Source organism: Podarcis melisellensis (assembly GCF_964234715.1).
Source record: "Podarcis melisellensis genome assembly, chromosome: 6".
Taxonomy (NCBI): domain Eukaryota; kingdom Metazoa; phylum Chordata; class Lepidosauria; order Squamata; family Lacertidae; genus Podarcis; species Podarcis melisellensis.
In genome coordinates this window covers 26,892,397-26,907,945 of record NC_138538.1, presented here as the reverse complement: position 1 = coordinate 26,907,945, position 15,549 = coordinate 26,892,397, and the positions used below count along the sequence as shown (strand labels likewise).

Genomic DNA, 15,549 nt, shown 5'->3' with positions numbered 1-15,549 from the left:
ACACAATAATATGGAATCCCTTTGTCCATCAATAGTTCAAGAGTAGCTAGAAAAAGACTTAATTATATGAGATTGTTCAGCATAGAGGACTATGTCGTGAAAAATGGCTTCACCTCTTGTGACACCTGCAAAAGCATGATTTTAAAAAAAATAATCGGGACCATCGTGAAAACTCTTAAGCCATGACGGCTTTTCATTTTGTCACACAGAGTCCCGAATGCCTATTTTTGTTGAGGTACACTAACCAGAAATGGCTTCATGTTGGGGGAAGCAGGGGAAAGAGAGGGTTGCTAACTGAGGCTGCCTTCTCCTCTTCCTCATCCTCCTCCTCCAACACCACCTCCTTTGCTGCAGCTCCTGGGAGTCAGAGAGGGCAGAGTACGGGGAAGAGAGAAAAGTATTGTGCCAGATAAGAGGCAGGGAGCCAGGCAGGCTTCCCCTCCCTCTTTTCTCCCCATGTATCCCCTAAACCTGTTCTATAGAACTGCTTTGGGGTGTGCATTGAGAGAGAAGAGGCAGGGGAAGCTCTGTAACATAAGCAGAATTTCTTGTGTTAGCATAAATACCTTGTTCAAAAAGGTAAAGGGACCCCTGACCATTAGGTTCAGGCGTGGCTGACCCTGGGCTTGTTGCGCTCATCTCGCTTTATTGGCCGAGGGAGCCAGCATACAGCTTCCAGGTCATGTGGCCAGCATGACTAAGCCACTTCTGGTGAACCAGAGCAGCATACAGAGACTCCGTTTACCTTCCCGCCAGAGCGGTACCTATTTATCTGCTTGCACTTTGACGTGCTTTCGAACTGCTAGGTTGGCAGGACCAGGGACCAAGCAATGGGAGCTCACCCTGTTGCAGGGATTTGAACTGCTGACCTTCCGATCGGCAACTCCTAGGCTCTGTGGTTTAGCACACAGCGCCACCCGTGTCCCTTGTTCGGTACCACCCATTAAATGCATGTGGACAGGCTCTCTCTAAGGGAGGTCCAAGTTTCATCTGTGCCCCTGCTCATGCACACACGGAGAATCCTGGAAATAAAAGGGTAGGCTGCAAGGCATCTGTGATGGATGCTTTCTGGTGTCATGTAATGAGCCTTAAGTCAGAGATCTGGACTAGATGGGGTGGCTAAGGAGATTCAGTTTCCTCACTAAGTCATCAGCTCCATGGATAAACTCTTGCAAGTCACTTTGCTACTATGACAGGCAATAAAGCATAATGGCAAAAATGGAAAGATAACAGGAATCACCATATAAAAATCAAGTTGTGCTTTAGGGCAGAGCATTAAGGAGGAAACCGATAGATGTTAACTAGTATCATGAACTCCCCCTGCAGTTTCAATAAGTTATTATTCTCTTTGAGCTAAAAAGCCTTGCACAGTATTGCTGGCACTATAAACATGCCACATGCGCCATCCAAAAGCATTGAATGAAGTTGTGCTTGGCTAAATTGGGAAAGGACTTCATGAAGGAGACTGCAGATTTCTATTGCACAACATACACAATATGGCTGTATTAGCCATATGTCCTTACCCTTAAACTGTCCTCACAACTTGGGGCTGGATTAAACATAGAGTATGTCAAAGAATATAATAGCCCTCCTTCTGATTAATTGATTTAACACAGCTTTCATCTCTCTCTCTCTTTAGCATTCCTCATAGATCAGAAAATGGTGGTCATTTCTCTCTGAGGATAGCAGCTGCTTCGTACTCAGTGGATAAATGTAATTTGCTAGTAGTCTGACCCAAGTGTAGAATGACCACATTCTCTGATTGGAACACAAATCATAGAAACTTAGAATCATAGAACTGTAGAGTTGGAAGGGACCACCATGCAATGTAGGAATCTCAACTGTATGATGGGCGACCATCCAACCTCTGCTTAAAAACCTCCAAGGAAGAAGAGTCCACCACTGCTCATAGGAGTTTGTTGCACTGTCAAACAGCTCAAACAGGAAGAAAGTTCTTCCTGATATTTAGTCGGAATCTGCTTTCTTGTAACTTGAATCCATAGGTTTGGGTCCTGTGCTTCAGAGCAGGAGAAAACAAGTTTGCTCCATCTTCCATGTGGCTGCCCATTAGATATTTGAAGATGGCCATCTTATCTCCTCCAGACTCCCCTTTGCCAGGCTAAAAATACTCAATTCCTTCAACTGTTCCTCATTAGGCTTGGTTTTTAAACACTTGTTCATCTTGGTCACACATTCCAGCTTATCAATATTTTTTTCTGGTGCCCAGAACTGGACACAGTACTCTGGGGGTGGTCTGACCATGGCAGAATAGAGTGAGAATATTACTTCCCTTGATCGGGACACTATACTTCCTGTATGGCATGAGTATGAATGTGTGCATGAGGGTTCTATGAATGGCTAAGTAAGCTAGGTTTCAGAACATGGATTAGCATAGGACTATGATTTCCTTCATTCTGACCATGTCAATGGTTACTTACAAAGGTTGTTTTTGCTTCTTAGATGACATCAATCACAGTTCCAGGACTGGGTCAGCTACATTAAGCTAAGTATGTACCAGAGTGCCTATTATAATGGAATTCAATAGCACATTCACACTGTGCACAAAATCATAACCCACTATTTTAAATGTGCTCAATGTCGTTTACATGGGGTAATCCGATGTCTAAAAACAGGTTGTAGGCAGTGCAGGCCCAACCCTGTCAATGTAGAATTGGAAGGGGCCACAAGGGTCATCTAGTCCAACCCCTGCAGTGCAGGAATCATTTGTCCAACGTGGGGCTCGAATTCATGACTCTGAGTCTCATGCTCTATCTACTGAGCTAGCCCAATCTCCTGTAGGAAAGAATCTGCAGGAGATTTTGTTGCCATTAGCAGAAGAGAAGGAAGATTATGAGCTGCTTCTGAAGTGACATGCAAAAATATCTCACCCTCATGTGCAGGATCTGCCTAAAGAAATGTGGGAACAGAATGTGTTCCTAACTCTCACTGCTAGCACATGATTTAGAAATTACACCCAGCCACATGCTGTTGATTATTTAATAATAGTCAAAAGACCTTTCCCCTCTCCAAGGACCCGCAAATTCTTTATGCCAATTAAGAAAAGTATGCATTTGGGAAGGGTGTATGTTAATGTTTATACCTTCCTCTCCTACAAGATGTAACCACCCTACAAATGCTGTTCAGACTAGTGATTTAGAAGAGATGAGAAGATAATTTTTGTCTCCTTGAGATCTACAGAGCTTTTTTAAAATTTCTCCTCTCGTCATCTATGTGTACCTTTCAATTAAGCTGTCATAATGCTGAGCTTAGCACTTGCCTTCTTCCAGACGGGGTTTTAACAAACTGGTTTCTTCAAAGACTACGATCTGACCTAGTGTGAAGATGGGGCAAAGTGTGGGTGTTGATTTTTTTCTCTGCCAGTTCCCACTGAGATGGATATACACAGGTACAAACATTGCAGCGAGTTAACAGAATACCATATTTGCTGCCTGGTCCTGTGGATGCGGGTGGCACTGTGGGTTAAACCACAGAGCCTAGGACTTGCTGATCGAAAGGTCGGCGGTTCGAATCCCCGCGGCGGGGTGAGCTCCTGTCGTTCGGTCCCAGCTCCTGCCCACCTAGCAGTTCAAAAGCACCCTTAAGTGCTTTCTAGCGGGAAGGTAAACGGCATTTCCGTGTGCGGCACTGGTGCTGGCTCGCCAGATGCAGCTTCGTCATGCTGGCCACGTGACCCGGAAGTGTCTTCGGACAGCGCCGGCTCCCGGCCTCTTGAGCGAGATGAGCGCGCAACCCTAGAGTCGGTCATGACTGGCCCTGACGGGCAGGGGTACCTTTACCTTTACCTGTGGATTCTATGGCTGGTGAGGAAGGGCAAGTTCCCTGGCACTCTTCTTAATAGGATAGTAAACCTTAGTTATGGCTCGTATACATTTGTAGCAGCCTCCATTATTGCATGGCAAAGATAGCATATAGGAAAACTACCCCATTGCAAGAGGCATTGTGCAACACAACAGTAGTATACAACAGTAAGGGATGGAGCACATCTACACTAGACTGAAAGCATAGTTTCTGCCCCTTAGCTAGTATAATGGCTCTGGCTCTGCACTATGGATGAGTTGTCTCTTAACAGTGACATCAGGGCCGTTATGACACAGCCTAAGTGCCATAGCCTCACCACTGCAGTAGAGAAGATTGGAATATCAGAAGCTTAGGATGGTATCCAGCTAAGTTTTAGAGTAGACCCCCTTAGTCATGTCCAAGAGCTGTTCAGCAGTGGAATAGACTCTCTTGGGAGGTTGTGCACTATGTCTCCTTGGAGGTTTTTGAGCAAAGGTTGGATGGTCACCTGCTATGGATGCTTTAGTTGAGATTCCTTCATCGCAGGGGTTGGACTAGATGACTCTCAGGACCCCTTCCAACTCTACAATTCTATAATTAACCTCAGTGAGTCTACTTTGAGTACAACTAGCATTGGCTACAACAGCCATTAGCTTTTCACTGCAACAACCGGCCACATAGTTCAAGATAACACAGAAAACCATAAGCAGAAGAATAGTATACAAATTTAGGATAAAAATAGCTTGAATGAAAAATATGTTAAATTATAGAATTGTAGAGCTGGACTGCAAGAGTCATCTAGTCCACCCCCCTGCAGGGCAGGTATCTCAACTAGATCATACATGTTGAGAATTAATAATATATAATCTCTGCATATTTGCAAGTCAGGCATGTGTAGCCATAGCCTGGATTATCTTCTATTTTTATTTTTAATGGTCAATACCATCCAGTGGTTGTAAGGTACAGTACTATTCAGGGCAGGATCAATCTTCGTAGTCCAATATTTCTGATAAAATTGCATAAGATTATCACACATGTTTTCTACTTCTGTAAAATGTGAGCAGATTGCCTTTGACAAGTCAGTCCCTTTATATCTACTGAAGCTTTGCCAAGGGCCTCCCAAGAGGGTATGACAGATTCTGCAGCTAATGTTCAAACTCAAACTCAAAATCTGTTTTTGTTTTTTTATTTAAAAAAACCTTAGTCTTGGAAAGTTGAGTTTACTATTGCTTTATTAGGTTTCCAAATGGGAATCCAAATCTTGAGTTAACTCATGTAAAGGTCGACAAGATTTTAGGCTGCCGAACTATAATTTGTAACTTGATTTACATGTTGATAAATATTTTTGCATAGTATACCATGCCCAGTTTTGCCTTTTCCTTGTGCCATGCTAATCTATAGACAGACTAGTGTACAATGTACACAAGGGGGGAAAGTGCACACGATCCTGCCCTGAAATACAGAAGCTCATGCAATTAACTCAGGTCTTCAAGGGTGCAAAGCAGTAGAGATGCATCTGGGAGAAGTCAAAATGAACTTGAGGGGGCTTACCTCTGAGCAGACAGGTACAGGATTGCAGCATAAATTGTACTGAATGTGAAGAGTGGCAGAGAATCAATCATGTTCTGGATTGCAAGGAAAGCTTAAGCATTGGCATTTTGCAATCCTAAACCAGACAAGTCAAGAATCCAAACAATTAAGATCTATGAAAGCAAAACAAATGGAAGAACACAAATATGGTAGTCATGTGTCCTGCTTTAGAGAGGACTTTTTGAAGGTGTCCCCTATTTGAACAGTTGTCTGGTCCAAGTCCAATTTAGTGATAAAGAACTCTAAGAACTCTATGATAGCCATGTTCAAATATATAAAAGGATGTCACATAGAGGAGGGAGAAAGGTTGTTTTCTGCTGCTCCAGAGAAGCGGACACGGAGCAATGGATCCAAACTACAAGAAAGAAGATTCCACCTAAACATTAGGAAGAATTTCCTGACAGTAAGAGCTGTTCGACAGTGGAATTTGCTGCCAAGGAGTGTGCTGGAGTCTCCTTCTTTGGAGGTCTTTAAGCAGAGGCTTGACAACCATATGTCAGGAGTGCTCTGATGGTGTTTCCTGCTTGGCAGGGGGTTGGACTCGATGGCCCTTGTGGTCTCTTCCAACTCTATGATTCTATGACAAGAGAGCAGGGACATCAACTGTTAGAACCTGGACAGCAGGCACATAGGTCATATAGTCAGGCTTCACTATGTATGCAATTCTGTGATTCATAATTCATGGACGTCATTTCTAGATTGCCCATTGACCACAGTCTGCAGGGACTTCCTAATTAAAATCATACAGTATTTCTACTTAAATTGCAGTAATCAGGTTGTATTCAACTAACTTTTACAAGACCCACTGAAATAAATGGACCTAGGTCAGTCATGGTAATTAATTTCAATGGGTCTGCTCAGAGTAAAAGTTAGTTGAATACAACCCATCACTTCTAAATTTCACACAGATCCACACCCTCTTTTGTCCACTTTTTTTCTTGGCTCATAGCTCCTCTTTGGGCAATGCATTAGTGGCCATCAGAATAACAGCTCTTGAAACCACAAAGCATGATTCTCCAAAACTGTGGCATTCTCTAGATGCTGGGATCTCGCAGCCTGTCTCTGCACAAAATATACTCCTCTCTGTGTCTACCAGCTTCTTCGCTAACTATATCAACCTATGGTTTTAATGCCTTTCAACTCAATGTACACCTTATACTAAGTCAGACCATTGGCCTAGCTCAGTGTTGTCTACAATGAATGGCAGAAACTCTCCAGAGTTTCAGAGAAAGAATCTATTCCAATCTCAGTGCAGCTACCTCATATCCTTGCAACAAGCTATGCTGGGAACTTACACATGTGGAGCATGTTCTCTGCCACTGAGTTATGGCCCTGCCGTCCCTGTATCCTTCTTACTATCTGGAGTTCTATCTCCAGTTCTGGACGCAGCACTTTAATAAGGATGTAGATAAATTGGAATGTGTTCAGGAGAAAGAAAGATGGTCAGGGTTACAAAAAACGAGTCCTATGAGGACCAGTGTATTTAACCTGGAGAAAAGGCAACGGGGGTGGGCAGGCTGGGGACATGACAACACTCTTTGAATCAGTTGTGTGTGGTGAATTTTTTCATAGGGGAACAGTGAGGGCCAGAGGCACCAGCTTGCAAGTGCAATGGGTGAGGAGATTTCACCCCTCCCATATCCAAGAATCTCCTGATGATCTCTGCTGATTCTCCAGAGAGGAGGAGCAGTGTTCTGCTCTCTACTTATTCTACTCCAGCACTAAGTCAGTCAGTCAGTGTGTCGGAGAGAGAGAGACTGAGTGTTAGAGATTGTGTGTAGAGATAAGGTTGCTGCTAAGAGCAGCTGCAGACACTCAGTGTAGTGCAGCATTCATTTATGCTTAGAACCCATTTAGCTCTGTATATAGTTGTATAATAGTTGTAGATAGAATAAAGAAGATATTCTACAGAGCTGCTCTCCAAATTGTTTATATACTCTGCTAGACTCTGCTATACTCTGCTGTGCGACGGCTGTCTTCTTGTGGAAGTGAATCCGGTGCTCACAACTCTAAGCTGTGAGTCCACAGCACTTTGACCTGTTCCTGTCCAGAAGGTGGTCTCTGGAAGTGCTACCCAGCTCGCCTAGCCCAGTCGGGGCTGAAGTGTATGAGTCCAGTTGGTGGCACTGGCTCAAGGGCGATGCTGACAATGGGGGGGGGGAACGTTGCAGACGTGATGTCCTGGCGTCTCGCATGTGAGCATTGCACCTCCCTCCCTAAGCTGGGCAGAAGCTTTCCTGGTTTGGGAAAGAGGTGCCAGGCTTTAATATTTGTTCTTGTTCACTTGAGGCCTTCAAGCAGAGACTGGACATTCATCTTAAGAGGATGCACTGGCACTGGGTTTCCAGGGCTTGGACTAGGTGGTCCACCTGGTCTCTTCTAGCTCCATGATTCTTCTATTCTCTGCTTGTCCATAAGTGGTGAAACATGGACCACTTATAAATGCCATCTCCAACTCCTTGAAAGATTCCATCAACGGTGTCCAAAAAAAATTACACATCTCTTGGGAAGACAGGTGAACTAATGCCAGTGTACTGGAAGAAGCAAAGATCACCAGTATGGAAGCAGTGATTCTTCAACACCAACTTCGTTGGTCATATTGTGCGTCTTCCAGAGCAACTACTCTATTCCGAACTTTAAAATGGAAAGCGTAATGCTGGGTGGTCAACAAAAGAGGTTTAAAGACTCTCTCAAGGCAAATATTTAAAAATGTAGTATAAACATCGACAACTGGGAAACACTGACCTGTGAGCGCTTCAGTTGGAGAACAGCCCTTACCAAAGGTGTCATGGGCTTTGAAGACACTCAAACTCCGGACAAAAGGGAGATGCATGCTAAGAGGAAGACACGCTTGGCAAATCCTCACTGTAATCAACTCCTGCCCAGAAACCTATGTCCCCACTGTGGAAGGACATGTGGATCCAGAACTGGCCTCCACAGTCACTTATGGACTCACTGTTAAAACCATGTTTATGGAAGACAATCTTACTTCGCTACGAGTGATCACCAAAGAAGCAGATGTGTTTTTAGGACCCACCTTGTTTTTTATGACTGTAGTCTTTGTAAGTATTTTAATTTGGTTTTTTTAATGGTGTATTTTAAATTATAACCCACCCTGGGACCTTAGGGGGAAGGGCAGGTAACAAATGTGGAAGAAGATGATCTTACTCGGCTACAAGTGATCTCCAAAGAGGAAGAAGAAGATTCTTTGCTTGTTCCCAGCTCCAACAACTGACTCTCTGTCCTTCTCTCTCTCTTGTATTCCAAGCTCTCTCCAATTTTCAGCCTCCTTCCTTCGCACCCGCCCACCCCAGGTTTCTCGGCCTAAGCGACAAGTGCAGCCTTTCCGAGTATAGCCATTACAGTCTCATACATTATATATGCTTTGGGCCTTTCATAGGCCCCTGAGAACGATGGCCAGATATTTTTTGCCAGTGGTATAAAATGAATCTCAGACAGGCATGCCAAGCACTCTAGGAAAAGATTTACAAAGGCAATAAGCCTTAAAGGGAGGGGGAAGCATTTCACAGGCGACTATTCCATTTTTTAAAAAGCCTTATGAAGGGTTCGTTATTGCACTTTGAATGTAACATATATGATGGGCACCTTGGCTAAAGTATTACCAAACTGCCTATGTGAAGTCTGCCTGCCAGTCAGATTTTTTTTTTAATAGATATTTATTGGAGTTTTTAGAAAAGAAATACAATAATAATAAACAGTGTTGCTTTGTTTTTACAAAATTTCATAACATCCTTAGACTTCCTCACGTCTCCCGCTCCCACTTGCATCATTAATAAATTTTTGTCAAGCAAATTATCATCTTATTTCCAAATTTATAACCACTTATTAAAATACAATAAAAAAATTCTCCTACAAATTTTGTTTCTCTTAATCTCTCTTATTACCAAATTCTGATCTATTTTAGTGATGGCCAATTATTTATAACCAAGCATCCTTCTTAACATTCCACTAAATCACAATGTTTTTGTAGATAAATCTTGAGTTTCTTCCAATCTTCTTCAATCCTTTCTTCTCCCAGGTCTCGGATTCTGCCAGTCATCTCCGCCAATTGCATATAGTCCATCAGTTGCATCTGCCATTCTTCCAGTGTGGGTAGATCTTGAGTTTTCCAGTTCTTAGCGAGTAGTATCCTTGCTGCTGTTGTTGCATACATGAAAAATGTTCTATCTTTCTTTAACACCTTCTGGTCGACAATGCCCAGAAGAAAGGCCTCTGGTTTCTTGGTGAAGGTATACTTAAATACCTTTTTCAACTCATTATATATCATTTCCCAGAAGGCCTTCACTTTAGGGCAAGTCCACCAGAGGTGGAAGAATGTTCCTTCATTTTCTTTACATTTCCAACATTTGTTATCACTGCCAGTCAGATTTAAAGAAACAATTTTGCAGTGCTTTTTTCCTTAAAAAAAAAAAGTTTAGGGGTACTCTCATTTTCCTACTCATATTGAAATACTGCCCCTCAGTGAGGCCAAACTTAGATTCACAAAATGTTTAGGGGTATGCGTACCCCTGTGTCCCCCCAGAAAAAGAAGCACTGCAATTTTGTATGTTGCCGAACTCTCGAGATTGGCTCCTTTTTTCATACATTGAAGTGCAAGGTAATTTATCATTTAAGGAAAAGCTAGCATTCACCGTTAGAAGAAAAGTGATTTCTTACAGTAATGCTTCACAATAAAAAAAACCAACATGGACGAAGGCTCAATGGTCATCCGCATAGTTAAAAAATTAGAACTGGCTCCAACCAATTAATCAACTAAAGATATTAAAAGAATATTTATTTAAACAAGAACAATATAACAGAATGCAAAGAATAGCAATACAGATGAATTAAATTTATGCACACACAAAGTGTAGATGTGTGTTGTTTCATTCACATTCCCTGTAGGGGGATTATTATTATTGGCGTTAGGATACCGTAACATTTTTTAAAAAGAGAGATTTGTTTTATTTATTAACATCAGGCTATTGTCCTAGTCTCCTTCTGATATTCTTGCTTAAAGCTGAAAGGTTACTAAGAATTTCAAATTGTATCATATTTCACAGGAAGCATTTGAACATTGTTATCACTGATATGTAACATATTTTTTTGCCACATTGTTTAAAACCATTCTTTCCTTGTCTGTCCTCTAAAGTACCCCATTTTCTGAGTTAATTTTTCAGCAGTAGCTATGGTCCAGATTTGCTTATGCCATAAATCCTTATTTAATCTCTCCAAATAGTTCCACTGTCTTGCCATAACTGGCCTGGCAGCTGACAGTAAATATTGAATCAGTTCTTTATCCAAAGCATATCCATTTTGCCCACTCCATCTCCCCAGTAATGCTAATGAATGGATTTGTATCAATTCTTGTTTTGTTGTTCAATTAATTTCTAGGAACACCACCTCCTGGCTGACAACCCCAATTGGAAATAAAGTGGAGAAATGTACCAATGTGTTTCTGACAGGGCCATCTTTAAAGTTGGACATTCTTTTAAACCAAGTCACGACAACCCTGTTCACAATTTCTTCTAGACTTCACGCCCATTGAAATCAATAAGGCTTAAGTACGCATGGCTGTATTTGGAATCACAGCCACAGTCATTAGCTTCAATACAGAGAATGTATAAAAGTGAGTTAACAAATCAATGTTGTCTGACTCCTCTGTTAATTCAAAGAACTCTGAAAAAGCAATCTCTCCACTCATTTTTACCTAAGTGTAAGTGTTGTTAGTACAAGGAGACCTAAGCCAAAAAGAGAGAGAGGATTCAATGCAATACAAATTTATCACCCAGCTTCTCCCTAAGGATTTGTGCACTGAAAGCAGTGCATTTGCACATACGCAAAGATCCACCATACATGCACAGAAACTACTGCAGGGCTGAGCTACACATTCACTGAGGGTTGTTTTTTAAATGTATTTATGTGATTCCACTTATGAATCACTTCCCATAAGACATCTTGAAGCAATTCCGTAATAAAAGCAATTCCATATGTAATAACAATTTCAAATCCCATACAGGCACAATCTGGGATAGAGATCTACATTTAAAAGCCTTGTTGAAAAAGGAAAGTCATCAACAGGCATGGAAAAGACAATAGGGATGGCACCTGTCTGATGTATTATGGGAGGACATTCTAAAAGGGTGGTGCTACCATACTAAACGGCCAATTCCTACATTGTGCAGAATGGACCTCCTTATAAGAAGGTATCTGAACCTGGTATATTAGGGGTGAGGTGATCTTTTAGGCACCTTCTGCTTACAGAACATTCATCCAAACAAGAGAATACGGTAATATAATCACAGAATTGTAGAGTTGAAAGAGACCATGGTTTTTATCTAGTACAACCCCCTGCAATGCAGGAATCTTTTGCCCAACATTGGGCTCAAACACACGGCCTTGAGATTAAGAGTCTCATGCTCTACTGGCTGAGCCAGAGAGACTTCTATGGATCCTTCATGTGGAATGTCTGCATACCCTCCAGAGTTGAAAGAAAGCAGAACATATGCTTCACATATAGAATAGGGGGCCAGCAACCTTTTGGGCCTGTGGGTGTATTTGCAAACTGCGTAAGCTTGGGAGCACAGCATGTAAGCACACACACACACACACACGCCACAGCCATACACATGCATGCAACAGATACTCCCCACCTCGCCCTGCCAGCAGTTCAGCTTTACAAAAGTGTTTTTCTAATCAATTTTTTCATTGAAAGCTTTCAATATAGAATACAATAAAAGCCAAACTAATTTTTTAAAAACACATAAAGAATAGGTAGAAAAAAAGAGGAGCAGGAGGTTTCAAGGACTGAAGGGTCTTCCCACCGCTCTCTAAGGCTCCTCCCCTGGTTCTTTCCCCAGCAACTTGAGGCTCTGTTCTCTTGTCTCTCATTGCTCCACTTTCTTCATTTTTCTGCATCTTCTGGGAGACCAGGGTGAAGGGCAGCTGGTTGCAGCAGGAGGGAGAGACTCCCTGGATTCTTCAGCAGCCTGTCTCACTTCCTTCTCCTGCCCTGCCTCTCCTCTCCTGCCTTTGAGTCTGGATTGCCCTCTGCTGCAGCATCTTCCTGCTCACTAAACCCTGTTGCCTCATCAGCTTCCGACACTTCTGCTCCCTCTTCTCACTCTGACCACACATCATCATTCCACCACCAATCAGAGCCTTTTTCTCCTGGGGGTTCCCTTGAGGGTTCCCCAGCTGCCGCCTCCCACCAATCCTCTGCATCCCGCTACTCCATGATATTTAGGACTCAAATGCAATGTTATGCCTATGCCTACCAGATGCATATTGACACCCTTCTATGGAAGCCCAGATAGCAGGCCCTACAAAAAACTCCAGGGCTAACTCTGTCACCAGTTTTATTCAGGCAACATTACTACAGGACCGGATAACATCAGCCATGCCGCTGCCAATGGATCATTCACCTGAACACCCTCCAAAGTGATATATAGCACCACCTGTCAACAATGCCCTTCTGTTGTTTATCTAGGACAAACAGGTCAGTCTCTACTCAAGAGACTAAATGGACATAAATCTGACATTAAAGGGACAACATTCAGAAATGAGTGGGAGAACACTTCAGGCTCGCAGGACACTCTACAGTTAACCTCAAAGTCATCATGCTTTGCAAGAAGGCTTCAAAGAGAGACTCAAGCAGCAAGCTAGAATTTAGCTGCAAGTCCTTTGAACTCAGACTTGATTGTGATTGAAAGGTATCTTTCTCACTAGACTAGAGGAAGTTTCAGCTTCCCAGGCAGATCCTTGCTGCAGTCACACATACGCACCTAAAATAACAGTGTGCTGCTTGTAAAAAGAATCAATCTTTTTAAAAAGAAATAGTAGACACTTTTCAGTTATATAGTCCTATAAATGTGCAAGAACAAATTCAATAAAGGCTTATTAAGTAATGTCTTGCATTCTTTGTTTTAGGGGTTGTTTTTAAAAGTCTGGAACAGATTAATCCATTTTGCACTACTTTCTATGGGAAAGCGCGCCTTGGTTTTGGAACACTTTGGTTTTGGAACGGACTTCCGAAATGGATTAAGTTTGAGAACCAAAGTACCACTGTATCTAATTGCCTGGGGAGGATCAATTTGCATCCCCATCATCAATTTGGGCTGAGTGGGGTTTTTTGTTTGTTACCATGCTGGTGTGGGGAGAAGGGTATCAACTTGCATGTTGTTCTGCTTCCACTGTCAATATGGGGTCAAGAGGGGCAGAAAATTTTGCTTGGAGGGCCAAAGGATTAGATAGTCCTTCTTTAATAGGCAGGGGGAAGATGTCAGGAGGGTGGGGAAGAAATAAATAAACTCATCTGCAAGTACCAACAACATACACAGTTCATTTTCCAGACTGAGTAAAAACATTAACAGGAGCACTTGGGGTTACCAATACAGGAATCTTGAAGGGTTTTATTAGATTGTTAGTTATTTGATTTCTTTATTTCCCATGACATTCTTACCGTTCCTTCATGACACACAGTTTTTGAATTCGGGGTTTACAAGTGGGTCCCCCAGAAGGAAATGTTACATTGTGAGTTCAAAGCATCCAAATACCTAGGATTTCTGCATGAATCATTGCTCTGGGTACTTTCCACCTTTCAAACACCCTCTGCTGTGGATGGATCATTCTTTCCTGCCTTTGGGTGGTTGTACTTGACTCATTCAACTTCTTCTAATTTGACAGAGTTGCCTGTTCTCAGAGATGTTCTAGACTCATCTTTTCCTAGTCTGGAGGACGGACTCCTCTGTGTGTGGATCACTCTGCTGTGTCTCTGCATTGAACAGAGTGGAACGATTTAATCCTACCCGATTCAGAGACACAGTCACAAGAGTCCAACAAAGAGTCCTGCTAAAGTCTCTCTCTTTCCTTGCTGCACCTCACTTCTGGGATACCTAAAAAAAACCAAAAAACCCCACATTGGGTGATTTCATGTCCGTCTGTGGCAGCTGCTTATTTTGAGAACCCTTGGCTTTGCTAGTTCAAGATATGATGCAATGCAATAACAGCCTCTCATTGCTTCATGTTGTTTACACAGGGTATGAAAAGACCCTTTGTTCCACTTCTCCAGTAGGTTGCCAATAGGGAGAAGAGAGGCCCTCACTGAATGACTGCACTGGCGCTTGGTGTGGACGTATTATCCATGCTTTGCAGCAGGGCTCTAGGCTCAGAAGTTGCTCAGAGAGCCAGAACTGGTGACCTAGAAGAGTTTTGGTTCTTAAGGCTTATTTACATGATCCTGAAAAATGTGCCCTCTGCAAGCCTTTTTTGTACAGTTTTCCTGAAAGCCTCTTAACATTTCAGTAGCACCATATCTGGTGTCCATGAGATATGGATGACTAGGGCGAGGGGCAGCAACAATGCATTGCAATTTAAATGAGGCTGTTAAATTTATTTGTTTATTTACAGTGTGGGGTGGGTGGGGACAATCCTGGGTGGCTTTAAAAGAGGACTGGACAAATTCATCAAGGAGAAGGCTATCTACGGCTACTTGCCATGATGGCTATGTTCTGCTTCCACAGCCATAGAATCGTAGAGTTCGAAGGGACTCTGAGGAACATCTAGGCCAACCCCCTGCAAGGCAGAAATGTGCTGTCCCATACTGGAATTGAACTTGCAACCTTGGCATCATCAGCACCATGCTCAAACCAACCGAGCTATCCAGACTCGGAGGTATGCTTCTGATTACCAGTTGCTGGGAACCACAGGAAGGGAGAGTGCTCTTATACTTGGGTCCTGCTTGTGGGTTTTCCATGGACATCAGGGTGACCACTGTGAGAACAGGATGCTGGGCTAGATGAGCACTTGCCTGACCCACCAGGATCATCTTACGTTCCACTAGTGGATGTGGAATGGACACAACAGAAGACATAAAGATTTCATAGAAAGTTTGATATTGGGAGCAATTACCCCAAAAGGAATGCCAGGTCTGTAAGGCAAACAAACAGAACTCATAATACTAGTAGCTGTAATAATAATAATAATAATAATAATAATAATAATAATAATAATGTATAATTGTTAATAATCTTCACAGTGATCTGCTGCCGGTACACTTGTAGGGCATGGCAGTTTCAAAGAAGGCAGGAGATGCCTGCCAGTCTTTGGTTCTCATGCAATAAATAGTCTTGCTATGTAGGTTGTATTCTTTGCAGGAACTTA

General features: G+C 42.6%; 2 long non-coding RNA genes across 3 annotated transcripts in view; one reads left to right on the top strand and one right to left on the bottom strand.

The window, feature by feature from the left end:
- Window positions 1–15,549, top strand: part of LOC309373250 — a 63,757-nt gene that overhangs the window by 5,271 nt on the left and 42,937 nt on the right. The gene's annotated exons all lie outside the window — the stretch shown is intronic.
- Window positions 2,753–7,003, bottom strand: LOC309371580. Its single transcript, XR_014169216.1, has 3 exons — window positions 5,973–7,003; window positions 3,804–5,637; window positions 2,753–3,455 (listed from the first exon to the last, which is right to left on the bottom strand). It is a non-coding gene; the product is annotated as an uncharacterized lncRNA (long non-coding RNA).